The 20,075-nt window shown below is 37.4% G+C and overlaps 1 pseudogene; it reads right to left on the bottom strand.

Moving 5' to 3' along the window:
• Positions 1–3,718: 3,718 nt before the first annotated feature.
• Positions 3,719–20,075, bottom strand: part of LOC121145792 — a 29,637-nt pseudogene continuing 13,280 nt past the window's right edge.

Genomic DNA, 20,075 nt, shown 5'->3' with positions numbered 1-20,075 from the left:
GGAATGCAGTTACTTAGCAATTCCACAAGGGATTTCAATAACAGTATCTTTGGAATGTCAGTTTAAAAAAATAGTGCATTTTCTATGTAATGCCTTCTGCATTATTTCATGAAAAGAAGAGCAGTTTTATATTATTAGAAATTATTTGAGCTGTGGTCTCTGTGATTGAGTTTTTGATGGCTATTCTGAGCCTATTAAATATAAGTTTGTTTGTTTTCATATTAGTCTCCCTTAGAATCCAGCACCAATATCATTCTTCCCACATGATTCTCCTAAAATCTGGTTTAGAAATGAAATGCCAGTCATGGATAGCCACAGGAACTCCATGTGTGCTGGTGGAAAAGGAAGAGTGTAGCTCTTACAGAGCTAAATTCATATTTACTCTCTAAGACACCGATTTCTTCCAGCTTTTACTTATAAAGAAGAAAGGATACGTGCATCAAAGTCTGTGGGCAAGAATATAGCAGCTTTACTCAATGAATAGCCATGAGGAGAAATATAAGCTGTGCTATATTTAAAGAACTATACAAGGAGAACAAACTGACACCGTCACTAACATGGATGAATCTGCCATGCCAAGGAAGAAACAGAAGCCAGGGAGTTAGAACTTGCTGCATGACTTCATCCATGTTCATTTGAGCATAGAAAACTACAGGAGTATAGCTAAAGGAATGTAGGTAACTGTCAAACTGAATTAGACTAGACTGACTTAGATCTATTTCATTCTATAAAAATTACATCCTGCACTCCCCAAAAAAGTGGTTGGCAATTACGGCTCTGGTTTAATCTAGTTCTTTAAAGGATTAAGTGGTTTGTCTTCATTAGTCTTGAACCATTTATGTATATGCACTTCAGAGTGTTGGTGGGAAAATATAATTTGTAAAGAAAGGGTTTTGGCTGTAAAAATTATTGAATCTAAGTAATTTTCCATAATTGGTATTTCCCATTAACTGTGGCAAGATCCCTTCACATATAGTCACATATCAGTCTAATTAAAATATCTTTGTCAACTTAAAATGTCTTTAGAATTCATTGGTTGGGGTCCAGCACGATAGCATAATGATTAATGTTCTCTCCTTCAATGCACCAGGATCCCATATGGGCACCGGTTCTAATCTTGGCAGCTCCACTTCCCATCCAGTTTCCTGCTTGTGGCCTGGGAAAGCAGTCAAGGACGGCCCAAAGCCTTGGGTTCTTGCACCCGTGTAGGAGACCCGGAAAGAAGTTCCTGGCTCCTGGCTTCAGATTGGCACAGCATCGGCCGTTGCGGCCACTTGGGGAGTGAATCATTGGACAGAAGATCTTCCTCTCTGTCTCTCCTCCTCTCTGTACATCTGCCTTTGTAATAAAGTAAATAAACCTTAAAAAAAAATTCACTGGTTGGTACTCCGGATAATTTTTCCCATTATTTAGAAAGATTCTGGCATTCGCTGATCACTGAATATGCCTGAACCTGTGTGTGCTGAGGCACACAGCAGTGCCACTTACATCACTGAGGATGCACCTCTTATCTAGCTTTCTCTAAGGGATCTTTAGCTTTCCTCTTCAGCTCTCAGTCTCAGGGGGGAAATGGATTAAAATTCCAGAACAAGCATCTGTCTCCTCTTTACTAGAGTCACTTCATCCTATTTTCACTTTAAAAAAAGCAATATTCAAATTCCCAACTGATTGAAACACTTACGCATGTTGCATAGACTGTAAAGAGCTCATCATATTGAAATATCAAATTTTATAATAAAAGTTGGACTTATCAACTGTATGAGTAGTCATTTATAGTATGGAAATTGAAGACATAAGTGGTAACAGACCTAGTGAAGTGTAGATGGCATTGTCCTAAATAGAAGAGAGATTATTTATCCTAAAAGTGTGAGGGTCTTCCTTATTAGTTGGTTTATCACACAACCACCCCACCCAAAAAAAGTCAATATGTATTTACAAGTATAATCTGAAAGGATTTTGAAAAAAAAAACATCATACAACAAAAAGTTCAGGCTATAATAGCATGTGAGGACAGAAAATAATCAAAAAAAATTTTTTTCACAAATATAATTTTATTACATGTTTTATTTATGAGTATCAAACTGTTTTGAGAAAGTCAACATGACTGATTTTAAATCATGACAAATTAAGAATGCAAATGTATAACTCAATATTGAGTTTTTTTTTGTTTGTTTCTCTGTTTTCAGAGAAAGTGTTCTAAACTTGTCTAAATGTCTTGTATTGATTTTAACTACCTGAGGCTCTAAACTGTGATCACGGGTTTTCAATGCAAACTCCGTCACCATGACAGAATTTCTTAACTTTTAAGAAACTTTCTAAAGGCAACTTGATGAGTTTAAAACAGCAAAGTCTCTTCAACTGATCTGCCCAATTCACTTTGTCTGATTATTTGTAAACAGTCCCGGCTGGTTAAGATCTGAGACAACCTGCGTAAGTCCACTGCAAACACTTTTAAACTGATACAATATACAATTTACATTTCCATCTTTCAAACAGGAATTTACTATTCATTATGGGACTTGGATATAACTGTTCGGCCATAATTAAACTTTATTGATTATATTCTTACTTCTTGGGACAAAGTTCCTCTCTAAGAACCGAGTATCCAACGCCAGAATTTTTATGGACAAAGTGAAGGTCCTAAAATGTGTTTGACATTTTATAAGCTCTGCTGGCAGAGCTTGGAGGCTGCAGTGAGGCTAGGCTCAATGGCCAGAATAAAGGTACTTAAAAAAAAAAAGGGGCTCTTCCTCCTGTGCTTGAGATTTTATTAATTTGGGAACAAAAACAATAGTACATTTTTACTGATCAAAGCAATTACAGTGCCAATCAGATCACACACTTGCAAGTGAGTGATGAAATCAGGCGACAAGCATGGGAGGAGAGATGGGTGCAGTCCATGAAAATGAGCAGAGCAGCGGGATGTGATGGGGGAAATGACTAACACGATACTTCTTAAATTTACACAAATGCATGTGACCTTTTTAGAGGGGAAAAAAAGTCATTATCTCTCTTAAGAGAAAATCAGACAGGTTTTTCACTGATGGGTTACACATACTGGGAAAAAAATCAAGTCAATATAAAGCAGTAAAAAAATATAAAATACATGTTATTAAACTATCATTTATATTCTAATTCTCAAAAAAAATATGGAGAATGTCTATTTAAAGTAAAATCTTCCTGAGAAAAATCCAGAGTGGAAAAGCAACAATTTAGCAGATACCAATACTACACAGAGATAAACAATTTGGCACTTCTATTCGATTTTTAAAGAAAGTGAATACCACTATTGTTACACACAGATTCTCATTCTGGAGAAACAGGATATTGTCCTAAAAGGTTCAAATGTCTCCCATTCTTTTTCACTATTTGTACTTGCTGGCCAAAAGTTCCATAAATAGTAACATTTTAAATAGGGAAATCTTAATGTTCCGAAGGGAAACACTGCTTAGCAGATGCATTGTCCTGGAAATTCTTGCTGCAAATTTGCTCATATCCCTTGGATATGGCCGTTTGTTTCATTTCCTCTTTTTCAGGTTGTATTGTCCTCAAGTAAATAAAATAAGAAAAATTGACTCCGCTGTTACAATCGATTCCTTGGTTTCCGGTTTCTCTGAATGTGAACCAGTGTCAGCCCCAGAATCACCTTTGTGGAGGTGCTGCTTCCTGACTCTCACCGCAGGACCTTGAACATGGCTCTGTGTCAGCCATGGATGGTTCAGGCATTCTTCAGCCAACTGCTGAACCTCTGCATAAAGAAATGCATTTCATACTTAAGACAAATAGTCAAACTTCAGTTAAAAATTACAGCATCTTTTTTTCTAAGAAATAGAAAAAACAGAGCATAAGCTAACTGCATGTTTTGTATTTTATTTTGGGAAGTAAGAAGACTTGAAAAAAATCTTGTGATGAAAAGTAGGAAGTTTTGGAATTTGAGTGTAATTTCCTTTCAGATGGAAAAATCTGTGAGAATTAGCTGTCACATCATTATCAATCATCAGTGTTGACCCATCGAGTTATAAGCTATTTACTACATGACACTTTTGCAATATAATTTGACTAATACTGAAATTCAATCATAAAGCATAATCCATATTTTTCTAAAACACATTCACTTTTTTGCCACTTTTATTCCAACCTGTATGAAGACAGGGTTTTCTTCTAGTTTAAAATTTTCACTCTGATATTTTGGCTCAGCAACCACTTTGTTTAGAGCTGACGAATGAAAAAGTGACAGCGATCCATATTAAATAATGCTCAGGTTTCTTAAGTAAAAGTTTCCTAATGAAGTCAATTACCCAGTATCCAATTCTTTCCCCAGGACAACTTAAATTCATCTGTGAAATGTCCAAGAACGTTTCTGGCTTATCATCTCCTAAGAAAGGGGATGTTCCTGTAAGCATGACATATGTTAACACCGCAGCGCTCCTAAAAGGGGAAACGTGACAGCAGTGAATGCCACATTTCATTTCTCAGCACCAGCTGCAGAAATCTTCACGAGGGCTCTTACCACACTGTGTTGTGCTGATAGGATTGTTGGAAACTAAGAACCTCGGCAGCTGGTGGCAAAAGCAGAACAGCCCAGAGTCTAATTTCATATAAGACAGTCACCATTTGACTTTAGGCTGCAGCTGGACTGCTACTTCTTGTATTGTTGTTGCTACTGTGTAACAAGGACAGTTTTGCTTTTGAGATGGAGAAGACTCTTGGTAGAAAATCTGGAAGCTACCAAAACTAACTGGAAAACATTAAAACACGGCCTCAATCGAGGTGACTATTGTTTTGATATCTTACCTCACTGCCCCACATTCTGCAGCTTTCTGTGCTTTTTCAAGTATATTAGGCTACCTGTCAAAATTGGTTACTATATGTGGCTGTTGCTTTCCCTAAAAAACTGTGAAGTAACAGTTTGTAAATGTACCTAGTGGTAATTATGTATATTGGTAAGTAAATTAATGAAGTATTCTAGTCCATAAAAAAAAAAAGCTTTCAAGACTTTTCTTTATATAGCACGTTCTGCTAAAGTTAACTTAAATCACAGAACTTTAGAGCTACGAATTATTTTCTATACTATCATTGTCAATTGTTTTCTTCAACCCAGTCTTTTCCTGCCTTTCTTTGTCCTCTGAAATTTTCTTTTGTAAATTCTCAGTTCCTTCAAGGACTGTTTCTTTTACCCTGTCTCAGAAAGCAGGCCGGCTATGCCCCGTCCCCTCCACCCTCCTATGTAAGCCACCTCTGCCCCGTCCTCTCCACCCTGCTGTGCAGTCCACCTCTGCCCGTCTCCTCCACCCCACAGCACAGGCTGCCTCTGCCTGTCTCCTCCACCGTACAATGGAGGCCAGTTGTTTGCCCAGTTCACAACTACCCACAGGTGAAGAGCTCTCTCCCTGTCAGGCTCGGGCCAAAGCCTTCTCTACAGCTTGCCTTACTGCAGTAGAGAACTGTCTCCTTTCTGGAATCAGAGCCATTGTTTCCTAACCTCAAAACGCTGTCTGACCACTAAAGCTTTCTTTCAACTATTAATATTCTCATCTTTGGTGACAATTTGTAAATTTTCTACAGCTTTAATCTGCTAGTCTGTTTTCTTCTAGGTAATCTACCAAATGAAGTGAAAGGGCTTCTTTTGGCCCACAATAAACCCATGGTGCTGCCAACCTTCATGTTTCTTGTGCCAGGAGCGCTCCACCTTCTTTGGATCCACATGAATGTCTTCTCTGTTCCACGCTCCTAGCAAAACATTTATCACCAACCAGAATATCTATAAAGCTTGTTACTTATTAAAAAATCCTTAGTTTTACACAAGCTCGTACTTCATTAAAATCCTATTTCTTCAAGAACTGACCCCTTCAAATTCACAGATAACATTTTCACCCTACTCTCCTCTAAGTTGATCATTTTAAAATCTAATCCAAAAAAATTAATACCTTAGAGTAGAATTTCAGTATCAGCAGATGACTGGACCCACGTATATCATGCCACATGTGAACACTTGAGTGATATCTGACCCTCAGCACACACAGAGAATATTCAGGAACACTTACACACATTTCCAGGAGAATTCATCATTTCTCTGTGCTCTTCACTGTTCTTTGCTTTAAAGTCCAAAACCAACTATCTTGATGTCACCCAGTGGAGTTTCACTTGTCAACATGAGATTTTGCTGCTAAAATAAATAAACAAATAAATAAACTCAGATTAGGTAACATTATTTATAGCTCATAAAACATAGAGTTCACCTGTTGATTTCAGATTGAGGAATTTAACAGGAAGTGGTCATTTGCCTAAGAAATAGTTTTACAATACACTTGTTATTTGAAAGTAGGCTATTTCTCAACTGCCTTCCTTACACTGACTCTTCCCCAACATATAAATATACATTTATCTCTACTGTAAGATGAAAACCAAATGACTTACACTTTCCCTTTGACCCCAAATCTACTGAGCCAGCGCATATACCCTGTTCCCTCAAAGCACAACCTATTAAAAGCATAGTCAATTTCCATTCCATAGTACTTAATATCGCTACCAGTTTGGACTTATTATTTCCTCCCTAGACTGATAGTTTTCCCCACTTTATTCTCCACTGTAGAGTACATATAATGATTATATATATTTAGTGATATATAGATATGTATAATTATATATATATATATACACACACATATATATATATGTAATGTTTCTTCTTTAGCTATGAAAAGCTTGTTCCAGATCTTCACATGGATACCAAAATGTTCACTTGAGTCCCTTGGGTAAAATGCATAGCTACCAAATATGCATATTATCCCATATACATTAACCTACTTGTGTGTATGAACATACACACACATATATATGTAATTTTATGTGTATAGATATAAAATATAACTTCTGTGTAGTGAGTTATTGAAGAAATAACAAGAAAGAAAAATCCCTCTGTACAGGGTTAATATCTTTCAAATGGATATTTTCTCTCTGTGGTTGGTTGGTTGATTCCACAGACGCAGAATCTAAGACCTAAGCCTGTGGACAAAGCTCACAGTCAAAGGATGATGCCATCAAGGCTCATTTTCTCAAAGTTGGTATGGTTTTCCACTTTTAGTGACAGACATACTCTTAAACAGCGATGGAGAATAGGGATATATGTGGCAAGGGCTATCAAAGGTTACAGAATCAGCTTTATATGTCTGTGAAGTCAAGTTTACCCAATGGAGAGACACTTTCATATAACAAGACAAGCAGCTTTTTAATGAATAAGAATGTAAAATTCACTAATTATTTTGTTAAATATGAGATTTTGAATTTCTTTTTCTTTTAGAAAAGTCTGTCCTTTCTGTATTCTTACACTAGGAATATTTCCAAAACTAAGGTGAGAAGCATTAGTATTGATGAGAAATACCTTAATACAGCCCCCAGAGCATGCTTGGAGCTGATCACTAGCTCCTTTTCAAGGTTAATCACATGTGACTATTCAGTAGGCAATCTGCATTCCAACTCAGTCTTTCATCCCTAAGTAAGACACATACTCTTGACTTCTCAGGTGTTTGTTTTTGTAGCTTTGTGTAGGAAGCTCCCACCCTTCTCCCTGACATCTCCACCACTCCATGAATGGTCCATTTCATCACTTCAATTTTACAATGCCCTCTCTGAAATTTCTCTCCTTCCAGATGGCTGGTCATATTCTGTCCCTCACATCTAATACACAGCAAACTTATTCCATTGTCTATTAGTATGTTTGATTTTCTGTCTATTGGTTGGCTCTCTTGATGTGGGAATGAATGCATAAATTTCCTTTTCTTGCTCTTTTCTGTCCTGTCACTCCATTCCTGCAGGTTACACAACCTAAAAGATTCCTGTGCTTCCTTCTGAGCAAGTACATTACATTTTTGACATTGTTGTCCAGCCATTCCTTGTTGACACACTCTCCTCCTGGCTTGCATAATCAAAGAGTGGCCTGGCTATCTCATATTTCTCGGCCCATTTCTTCTCTCACTTTCCCACTGAACATTGAGTTTCTCATAGCTTAATCTTGGGGATCTTTTTCTAAATGTATAACCAATCTAAACTGAAGGCTTAAATGACACTTTTACCTTGTGACTCACAACATTTCTTTCAGACTTCTTCAACATTTCCTTACTATCTCTTCTTGAATGTCTCAGAGGAACCTCACAGTCAACAGGAACAAAACCAGACTCACATTTCCTCCAACCAGTGAGAACCTTGTTAGGGAATGCTGCCATAATTCGTCAGGATAGTGTAGAACACTAAGAGGTACCTTTCTCACAATGTCTTCCTTACTCTTCCCATGTCACCATATATCCCCATTTAAACATTTCCAAATGTCTGTTCTCCATCAATATAAAATTGTTTGTCATGCTTTCTTGCTTATCTGCCTTATAGTAAACAGTTGCCTTATTTCCATTTTTATCACATAGCAACAGAAGGATCTTTTGTGTATAAATGCAAAAATAAAAATAAATCATTGGTTATCCCCTTACATTAACTCATTAATAGCCTCCCACTGCTCTTGGATAATCTGCAGGTGTGGAATCTAACTTCTTGCCAGGTCTAGTTCTAATTCTGAGAAGAAAAAAAAGTTGCAACAGATGAGTTCTTGCTTTAAAAATGGCCTTAGGTGTTATGTGCTCTACTTATGATCCATCTCCCTGCTAATGAGCCTGGGGAAGCAATGAAAGATGGCCAAGTGTTTGGGTCTCTTCCACTCATGAGCCACTCTGGATGACATTCCAGACCCATGGCTTCAACCTGGCCAAACCCCTGAGATGGCAGGCACTTGGGGAATGAAACAACACACAGATCTCTTTCTCTGTGCCAATCTGCCTTTCAGGTAAAATAAATCTTAGCCCCCAAGATCACTTCCATTTTAGTAGTTTCAGAAGTGTAAATATTAGTAACAGGAAACCTCTACTATCAAAGAATTCATACCAGAATTCATAACTCTCTTTTCAGAGGACCTATCATACTCAGTTAACTGTTGTGGATTGTGTCATGATTTTAGCAAACAAAAGTGCCCAGGCAATAAATAGATGAGGATTTTTTTTTTTTTTTTGCCTGAAAGAATTAGAGAAAGTATGTGAATAGACAATAAAGGTTAAAAAAAAAAAAAGCATTATTCGGAAAACAAATTTTATTTCCTAAGCTATGTTCCAGAGGAAAGAATAAACAGTCATGGGTCCTTTTAGAACATTATGTTCCAATGGGACAAATAAAAACAGATGGACAATACAACCTCAGGTAGTTTTCAGTCAATGCTATGGAGAACTCCGATAGGGAGACAGGTGAGAGTGCGTGCTAGTGGTATGTGCCCGCACATACTACTGGAAGAGAAGGGTTCTGCAAAAAGGCCTTTGGAGCAGGACTGTGTAAGGCAGGGGCCAGGGATGACACTTATCTTGGGGGTAAGGTGGGGAGAGGGTGTTCAGAGTAGAAGGAAACCAAGGAGTAACAGCCCTGTGGCAAGAGCAAGCTGCCAGTGAAAAATCTACAATGGTAGAAGGCAAGTTGCATTTTCTTTAACTTCTAGATGTTTCTTTGGCTATAGGGAAAACAAAATCAAAACTATGTTGTACCATGATTATGAGTTCCCAGTCTTTTCAAGGCAATTTTAGGCTTACTGTGCTCCTAAACTTTTGCAGTCAAATACAATAAAATGTCAATTATTGAGGCAAATTCAGTGGAACCGCTTTGGCTCACTGACACTCATTACAGAACATGCTTTGCATCTTTTGGTATTAATGGACAAACAGTTGTTGAATCTTAGGATTCACTTGTGATTGGTAACTATGAAACTTCTGTAAATGTTTCTTAAAAACCTTTTGTTCCTTCAAAATAGTTAAGGTGTTTTCTCTTTTATATTTTCTTCACATTTCAGATTCCTGAAACATACATTCTTCAGTTACCATGTAAGAGCTAATCAGTTTGTACCAATGCTCTAAACTCTAAATTAGTATAATCAAATGAATAAAATGTAATTGTCTTACAAATTTAAGCCTAGTCACATGCTTTTATAATATATAACTTAAGAGACTTTAAAAAAAAATGAGGTAAAAACAGACGAAAGCTTGCTAAAAGAAGTTCTCACAAAATCAGAGTTAACTCATTTCAGCTGTATCATGTGGCGGCCAGACCTGGTTTTAACAACTTATTCTTCTAAACAAAGATGTAAGATGAAAATCTGTCAGTTTCTTAATGGGTAAATATACCTACTTTCAATGAGCTAAAGTGCACTGGCATGCGCCAGAAACAAAGGTAAATATTTCAGCATTTAAAATGCATTTAAACCCCTTCCTGGGAACCAAATTCGTGAGAAATAGTTTGTGGCATACAACACCTGTTTCCATTTAAATGGAGCCGACTTGGACAGCAGGGGAGAAATGAGGACATCAAGCAATACAGATGTAATCACAGAATAAACAGGAACACTGTAGATAATCCTTAAATAAAGGATACCATCTGTAGGGAGGTTTTCCCAAAGCCTTATTGCCGCATTTCATGGGAAATCCTTTTATATATCTTGCTAACTTCATGTCTCTGGAACAACCTATCTAACATTTACTGAAAAATCAACACTATTTTGTGATTTGGTGACTAAGCTCCCGGTAAAGTCAAGTTTAAGCTACTCAATAATGCTTCAGATAAAATTTCCTCAGGTTATGAAAGTTCTAGTAAATTAACTTATTAATATCCTGCTTTATGGGAAAAATAGGTCATAATCCTTTCTAAATTACTTTTGGAGATTGTCTTAGAAATAGTTTTATGTTATCCCTTTCATTTAAGTAAAACACTGATGATCAAACGATCAATGACTCAATTTAAATTTGAATGGAAAAGTCCCAGCTTCTACTCCATTCAACCATGCACAAACAGGGTGGACAAACTGATGATACGAAACTTCGCATTAACATTGCTGACTGATTATTGGGAGATAAAGTACACTGATTTTTTTTCTATATTGAATTTTAAGATTAGATCTTTCTATGCCTCTTTGGTCAGTTCTCCCACTAAAGTGAAAAGCAGGCCATTGTGCCAACCTTTTAAGTCAAAAAATGACTAAGACTATTTTAAGGTTTCTCATAATATTTTTTTTGTAACTTCACTGGTGTTGTTTTCTCAAAAATGTTAGTTCTGAGTTAACATTTTAATATTTTAAAAGAATCATATTTTCCCTTTTCTGTTTTTGTACATGGCATGGATTCCTAATTTATAGATGCCTAAATCCGCACCTAGTACTTCCCAAAGAATTTCCGATATAGTTCTTGGCTAACATCTTCAGTCAATCAGTCTTCTGACATACTGGTCATCTGGTGGTCTGCACTAAAGCCAAACGTATGATTCCGTAGTGTATGTCTTTATGGACACAACTCTAATTGTTAGTCTAATCACTAGAACTTCTTTCTGTCTTGGAGAGCAATTTCTTAACCAGAAAGGAGATAAGTAACCTACAAAGTCAGAGTGATCATATAAATTTGAATGATCAGTTTTTACAGAATTAAAATATATTCAACTTCGAGGCAGCATGAGAAAATAACTTTTTTAGCTATGTCTTTTGGAGGCTGAGGACTAACATTACATACATAAAGTCTCACTAGACGGAGAGCTATTAAAGGTCAGCGTTGGTGCAGACACTGCAGTCAGCCTGAAATGATCTTTTGGCAGAAACCACTCCCACCTGCACGGCTGCTACCAACCCCTTCTAAATTCTCTTTAAGTAGTTCATTTCGAGAAATGTCTGACTGAACACATGAAGAGTGCAAGGGCAGAAGAAAGGTTGAGAACACTGGACCAACTGTCTTCTTGTTTTTTTTTTTTTCAGATTTATTCATTTTTATTGGAAAGGCAGAATCACAGACAGAAAGAGAGACAGAGAGGAAGATCTTCCATCCGCTGATTCATTCCCCATATGGCCGCAATGACCAGAGCTGAGACGATCTGAATCCAGCAGCCAGGAGCCTCCTTTGAGTCTCCCACATGGGTGTAGGGTCCCAAGGACTTGGGCCATCCTCCACTGCTTTCCTAGGCCACAAGCAGGGAGCTGGGTCAGAAGTGGAGCAGCTGGAACATGAACCAGCACCCATATGGGATGCCAGCACTTGAAGGTGGAGGATTAGCCAGTTGAGCCACAGCACAGGCCCCCACCTGTCTTGTAGTTCCTCTGCATCTGGGAAACAGGGAGAGTCCATCATCATCATCATTATCATCAAGGCCTCCATTAAAGTTGTAAAGAATTCTATACAACTATTTTGTAGAAAAAGGAATATGATTTATGCTGAAGGTCTTGAGAAGAAAGGTGTATGATTTCCTTATGTAAATACATAGTTGAACCTGGTATTCAAGAACTTACTATTCACCTTTGACTCAATTCATGAGTCCTGGCCATAGGTTGTGCTATAATGAATGGAAAGCTTATTTCTTATATGTACAGTATCATTTCATCTGGAAGTCTTACTGACATCATAACACTACTGAATCAAAATGAAGTATAAAAATAAACATGATAAAAACTATAGCATAACCATGTCTTTTGAGAATTGTGCATGGCTAATATAAAAAAATACTTTTTAATCCAAGTCCTGTAAAGTTTGGACTGTTGAAGTAACCTCTTCCTGTTCTTTCTTCTGGAAGGAAGCATAGGTAGAAATTTCTTGCAGTAAGCATCTGTATTCCTAATGAACATGACAAAAGGAAAAAAAAAAAGCACAGTTTGACTACACATACCATGAGCGGTTTTAAACAGGGTACCTTCAACAATGACATTAGACCACTCCGCATTAACTTTCTGGGACTATATGCACTGCATTTGTATTGTCTTTCCATAATGTCATTATTTAGCCATCTCAGGATTATTAGACAATATAGAACTTACCTTCAAATGAAGAAGAATCACATCATGAGAGTGTGGAACACATTTCTAAGATCTGCCACATGAATTTTTGAGTGTTTTTGCGAAAGGTGCCACATCTATCAGTAACACACTGGTCAAAGGTTTCACGTAGGGTAGCACTAAAAAAGGGCAGAATTGAAGCAACAAGTAACTCATACGGAAAGAGTTCACACAGCTAAGCAATATCTTAATCATGGCCCAGTGAAACTGTATGTGAATATAAACTTGATAAAGCAACAGCCAATATGAGCAGAGCCAACTCAGTCTCAAAAGCAGCAGAAATGCATCATGGCACACTTTGAGTCTATGACTCAAGGAAAGGATGAGCAGATAACAAAAGGGCTAAAATCTTCCTAACTGGATAATAACGATGAAACTCAAATCAAAGTAGCTCTGTAAATCATAAGCAGGCCCAAACCAAATAAAACACAATGTGCTCAAATTGCTGAAAATCAGTGATGAAGAGAGGAATACTGTAAAAAGTACACTTGTAGGTAAACAAAAGAAAGAATGGTCATAGGTCAGTCATAAACAGTTCAAGGGAAAAGACAATGGAATGGCATTTTTAAACCCTGGGGGTGGAAGTGCAGGGAGAGATGTGTATGGTTGGAGAGGGCTAGTGGGGGATGAGGTAGAACAGAAGGTGGACAGCAGGGGATGAGGACAAAAGAATACAAAATACCACAGGTAAGGGTATGATGGGCTGAAATGTAATGCCAAATATTTACAGGAAGAAGCACTCAGAGTAAAACAGCACAGCATGTGGTCTTCAAGTCACACATTCCTGAAATGAAGCTTGACTCTGCTATAGCATAAACTTAAGCTGATTATGTCTGAGTTTTCCTCATAAGGTCTTGCTTTAAGATTTACAAATAATGTGCATTAAAATACACCCCTACTTATAAACAGTGTATGTAAAACATTTAAATAATGCAGCTTAAGCTAACTGGAAGGCTCAAGAGTATCAGCCACATAGTAAATGTTTAATATATTATAAAATTCTTCAGAAGGTTCAGGGAAATACCAAAATTATGCATGGATTACAAAATTATTTTTCATCAAAATAAACCTTTGTTTAAACTGTATATTTATGAATTTATAGAAGCACCCTTGTTTGACTACCACAAATTGTCTATGTTCACACAAGAACTAACAAGAACTGGTAAAACAAGATTTGCTACAAGCATGTATATCTATCTCTTTCAATAGATTTAGCATATGGAGGGAAGTAGCTATGTCATTTCCACTTTCATATTATCTATTAGTGTCTACTGCACATGCAAGTAAGTTCAGGTATCTGCATCTGACAATGTTTCCCAAACAACCATCTATTGACATGGCTGGGTATTTGGCTACATATTTGGCTACGTCCATATCTAGCACAAACCCACAATGATTTTCCAAACTCAAAATAGGATGCAAAAAATTTTGGCTAAATCACCCTGATTTTGGTGTCACCAAAGCCATGCAAGCTAGAGAATGATATTACCATATCTGAGTTACCTAATAGTAACAGGAGGAACCTAGAATTTATGCCATGGTGATCAGCTAAGAAACATTCGGTCATTCATTATGTGTGTGTTAAAGGAGATAAAGGAGTGAAGGGCTGCACTGCTGTCTTAGTCTAAGCAATGAAATATGTGGAGCTACAGAGGAAATGGGAAACAAAAGAAAAACTGGTATTAAAAGGAAAATGCAGGAAGATAGCTAGATGCAGAACATAGCTAAATTTAGAACAGAGAGTACAGACAAAGACTTTGAAATAATAGCATGTAAGTAATATTTAAGGCAACAAAAACACATGACTGTCACTAAGGTTAATCTATAAGAACATATATGAATACCAACAGTCTCATTGATGGAGCCTTGGGACCATTTCTATTTACATAGAATGGGGTAGAAAGCTCTAAGAGGAAAACTTTTTTGGGGAAAAAAAAAAAAAGGCTAGTTAAACTAAGGAAGAAAATAACTTCAAGAAAGAATATTTAATGTCAAGTGCCTGGAAAGAGTAAAGAAGTAAAAAGAATGTTACAATGAAGAGATTGATCTAAATAAACAGTTAGTGACCTGAAAATTTCAGAAGAGCAGATAGCATCACTTTGAAAAGCTTATAAATTCTTGGTGGGTAGAGATGAACTGATTATTTAGTAGAATAAAAACCAGTGGAAGATGACAAGAACTGAGAAGTAACAAAAAAAAAAAGCAAGAAAAACAGATAGTTGAAAACGGATGGAAGGCCTCTCTTTTTTTTCTCTTCTTTCATTGTAAAACCTATCTTTCAAATAAAAAAAGGAGAAAATAATAACTTTGAGTTAATGTGTTTACAGAAAACAAATAGAAAACAACAAAGACCACAGGTCCTAGAAAAGGTAGCCTGAGAACTACAGAAGAGAGATAAAGGTTTTTGTCTCGGAATTGGTTAGTTGCATCACTTCTGTGGAACAGAAAGTAAAGATATCAAAGCACGACTATCTGGGGCAGGGAAAAGTGCAAGTGTGACAGCTCCAACACCAAGCAGATACAACTCTTCAAGTCTGAGGTGGGTGTGGTGGTTCAGCCAGTTGGGGACCCATATCCTGGGGTCGAATCCCATATCTGCTTATGATCCAGCATTCCTGCTAATGCATACACTGGGAGGCAGCTGGGGATAGTTCAGTGTGTGGTTCCATGGGGAGACCCAGATGGAGGATAGCTTGGCTGGCCCCTGACTGGACTGGCCTTGCTACAGTTAGTGCAGGCATTTGGGGAAGTGAATCAACAAATGGATGGCTGTGTGCTTGCTCCCCTCTTGCTTTGCTTTTCAAATAAACATAAATAAATCTTAAAAGAAAAAAAAAAACCCTCAAATCTAAAACAACAGGAAAAACTAGAGGAGACAAAGGCATGGCAGCATGTATTTCAGATTTCAAATGGGAAAAGGACGAAGATTGAACTGCTCATGAGTGATGAGCTGAAATAGAAGGAAATAAAAAGAAATGAAGTCAGGAGTTTGCTAAAGAAGTACTGAGAAAAGTCTGAGAATTAAAAGCTGGAGAGCAGGTTTTATGATAACGGGCAAGGTAGCTTTTGTCAAAGAAAAATATTCAGAGGTTATTATCTAGATTAACTTTTGATTTCTCTCTGATCCTTAAACAAAAATCCAAGAACCTATATCAATGAGGCTTACTAAGATTCCTAAACCATCTAAAAACAAACAAAAAACAAACATGTAAACAAATTAAAACAGAGGCAGGCAATACTTACCATTCCAGAACCAAGATCACATGTGATGGAATCTCATAAATTTCATGAAAATTAATGACCCAAGGATTATCCTGTGCTAATTCAAGCACAGCAATTTCATGAATTATTTCCATCCAGCAATCTTGGCCTTTTCTTCTGTTTCTCATGAACTCAGCTGCAAATTCATTTCCAGCAACTTTATTTATGCATTTCCTCACCACTGCAAATTTCTCCCTAAGAATCAAACACAGGCATTCATTGTTCATCACTGACAAATTTCCAGAGATGATAATAAAATTTTCTAAATGCACACTGATATTCAAATTCAGCTTAGTGACAAAAGTAGCAAGATGACACAGGAATTTACAAAGATTGTATTTACAGTTTTAGCAAATAGAATAATTTTAATATCAAAATCCATGTTTCGGGCCCGGCGCAGTGGCGCAAGTGGTTAAAGGTCCTCGCCTAGCACCCCCGGGATCCCAAATGGGAGCCAGTTCTAATCCCGGCAGCCCCGCTTCCCTTCCAGCTCCCTGCCTGTGGCCCGGGAAAGCAGTTCGAGGACGGCCCAAAGCTTTGGGAACCTGCACCCTGTGGGAGACCCGGAAGAGGCTCCTGGCTTCGGGATCGGCATAGTATAGGCCCGTTGCGCTCACTTGGGGAGTGAATCATTGGACGGAAGATCTTCCTCTCTGTCTCTCCTCTCTGTATATCTGCCTTTCCAATGAAAAAATAATAAAAATAAATCTTAAAAAAAAAAATCCATGTTTCTAACTATAGAATCAGTGGTTGTGGTTTGTTTGGGACTACCAAAATCGTTGTTTCAGACACTTACTCCCTCTGAATGGGTGAACGGCACCTTCACAGGTGTGGGTGCCTGATAAAAGGAGTGTGTGGTCTTCTTCCTCTGGTGTTGCATTCACTTGCCTTTTATCTTCCATCATAAATTGATGCAGCAAGCGGGTCCTTGCCATTTAAGGCTACTACATCTTAGAATTCCCAGCCTGCAGAATCATGAACCAAATAAACTTACATTTTCAAAAATTTTCCAGTGTGCTATACTTTAAAGCAGCACAAAATGGAAAAAACAAATGATCGAACATTAAAAGTCAATATATTCTGCATAATTATATATGTACACCTAGATGTGTTAACATTCACACATAAAATGATATAAATCCTTAAAGTTCTGAGCTCTCAGCATTGGATGTGGCCTAATCAAAGCTGCTGTGAGCATCTGGGGAGAAAGCCAACAGACAGGAGCTCTGTCTCTGTGTCAACTCCAGGAGCTGTCAACAGTTTTTTCTGTTCCATGAGTGATATCAACAACCCATTTCTTTTTTGTCTTCACCAATGGATTCTGTATCTTAGAGCTTTCATTCCTGGCAATACGCTGAAATAAACACATGTAAAGTGGGTTCTATATGTTATTTACAAGGGCTTATAAGTCCAATAATGTTTTTTTTCAAAACATAAGTTTTTAATCCAATTCCAAAGCAATTCCCGAAACATCTCTTTGTATCTCAGAAATCCTTCATTATATGAATTTAGCAGTTATGGTTCCTTTGAGAGCTGTTTATATCAAGTTACTTCTGAAAACAGAGGTATTTTGCAAGAATTCTGTATCTTGGAAGGTTAGGTTACCAATATTTGGGTTTTCACAGGATAATATGTATTCATGTATTCATGATTCCTTCATGAAAGAGTAGTTGTATTGAATGCCTTTGGGCAGTGAAAGTGTCTCTGGATATGGAGCTCATGACAAGTTTCTGGAAATTCCTAAACATTCTGTTTCCTGCTACACTGAACATGCTTATTTTCTCATTATTTTTCCTTGGAGAAAACTGCCATCTGCATGTGTCCCACATACTCCCCTGAAACCTGGCTAAACAATGGATTGTCAGTCATGGCTAACTCCAGGCATGTAGTTACTTTGAAGTTCATGGGTGATATAGAAAACAGATTTCTTCAGTGTCCTCACCAATGAATTTTGTAACTAGGGTTTTTAATTCCTGTGAAAATATCAAAATAAAACACATGCAGAATGGATTCTGTATAGTATTTGGAATGATTTAAGTTCTGGCAATCCTTTTTCCAGGAATATTTGCTTTGCTTCAAATCAATCTCAATCCCCCAAACAAGCCTTTGCATCTCAGAACTTTCACATTACATGATTTCACAAACAGAATAACCTGGAGTACTCTTTGAAGACCTGTTTGTATCTCAAGGTATTCATAACAACACAGGTGTTCTGCAAGAACAAGAATTCTGTAACTTTAAAATGTTAGATTCACTAACATTCTGCGATCTCTGCATAGTATGGATTCAGTACTACTTTATGAAAGGGCAGTTGTACTAAATGTTATTGGAAAATCATTTTGCCCGTGGATGAAATTTATGACAAATTTCCTGAAAGACTTCAACACTCTGACCTGGTGAGAACAACACCGATTGTTATCAACCCATATGACTCCCCCAAAAATGAGCTGAAAAATGAATTGTCAAAGAAAGTCCAGGAATGCAGTTATTTGTTGCTGCGTAAGGTATTTCAACAAATCATTTCTTCAGAATGCTCATCAATGGATTACATGCGTTGGAGCATCAGTTCTTGCTAGAACACTCAAGGGACTCTGTGTGTTATCTGTAACATTTTCAAAGTTTTATCATTTCCTAAGTTCAGAAATGTACTGTTTGCCCTCAAAACATCAGTTTTTAATTTAATTCTATAGTAATTTCCAAAACACCACTTTGTGCCTCAGGAATCCTGAACTATACAAATTTGGCAAATACAATTTCCTTGAAACCTGTTTTAAAACTTTTTTCATCTCAAGTTACTTCTGAAAACCTAAGTATTCTGCAAGAACAAGAATCCTTAAACCTAAAAAATAAAATAAGTTATTCTGTTATCACTGCAATTTTGTTTTCCAACATTTTGCATTGTGTTCTGTGACATGTATTCAGCATTTCTTCAGGAAAGAGTAGTTGTACCTAGTGTTCCTGGAAACTCCTTTGGGACATGAACTTTTCTCTGGATATGAAGTTTCTGAAAAGTTTTCTTAGATGCTACAGCACTCTGCTGCCTAGCACACTGAACACACTTATTGTCACACTAGCTTTCCTTACAGAACACTGCCAAGTGCAGTCACCCCGAACGATCCTCTAAAAACCTGGTGAAAATTGCATTGTCAGTTATAACTCCAGGAATGTAACTCTTTATAGATCATCTTATAGCTCAACATCCCATTTCTGAATTATTCTCATCAATGTATTCTGTTCATTGGAGCTTTATTGTTCGCTTAAAAAAAAGAAGATATACGGGACCCAGCGCAGTGGCGCAAGTGGTTAAGGTCCTCGCCTTGAACACCCGGGATCCCATATGGGTGCCGGTTCTATCCCGGCAGCCCCGCTTCCCTTCCAGCTCCCTGCCTGTGGCCCGGGAAAGCAGTCGAGGACGGCCCAAGGCTTTGGGACCCTGCACCCACATGGGAGAGCCGGAAGAGGCTCCTGGCTTCGGATCGGCATAGCATCGGCCGTTGCGCTCACTTGGGGAGTGAATCATCGGACGGAGGATCTTCCTCTCTGTCTCTCCTCTCTGTATATCTGCCTTTCCAATAAAAAAATAATAAAAATAAATCTTAAAAAAAAAGAAGATATAAACTTGGGCAGATTGGAATTTGTGTGTAATTAGGAAGGTTTTTAAGATCTATCAAGCCTTACATCCAGGAAGGTTTCATTTGCCTTGGAAACAATTTTCAGTCTAATTCTAAAATAGTTTTCAAGCACACTGCACCTGAGAAGTTCTGTATTGCATTAATTAAGCAAATATGTTCTCTCACAGCTATCTGAAAAACTTTTTGTATCTAAAATTACTTCTAAAAATATAGGTGTTCTGTAAGAACAAGAATTCTCTGTCTTTGGAATGTTATGCTCACCAACATTCTGGTTTCTCTCTGCTTAATACGCATCCAAG

Source organism: Ochotona curzoniae, unplaced genomic scaffold (assembly GCF_017591425.1).
Source record: "Ochotona curzoniae isolate NIBS_2020 unplaced genomic scaffold, NIBS_Ocur_1.0 scaffold_3835, whole genome shotgun sequence".
Taxonomy (NCBI): domain Eukaryota; kingdom Metazoa; phylum Chordata; class Mammalia; order Lagomorpha; family Ochotonidae; genus Ochotona; species Ochotona curzoniae.
The sequence above is the reverse complement of the archived record's forward strand: the minus strand, read 5'-3'. Positions and strand labels throughout refer to the sequence as shown.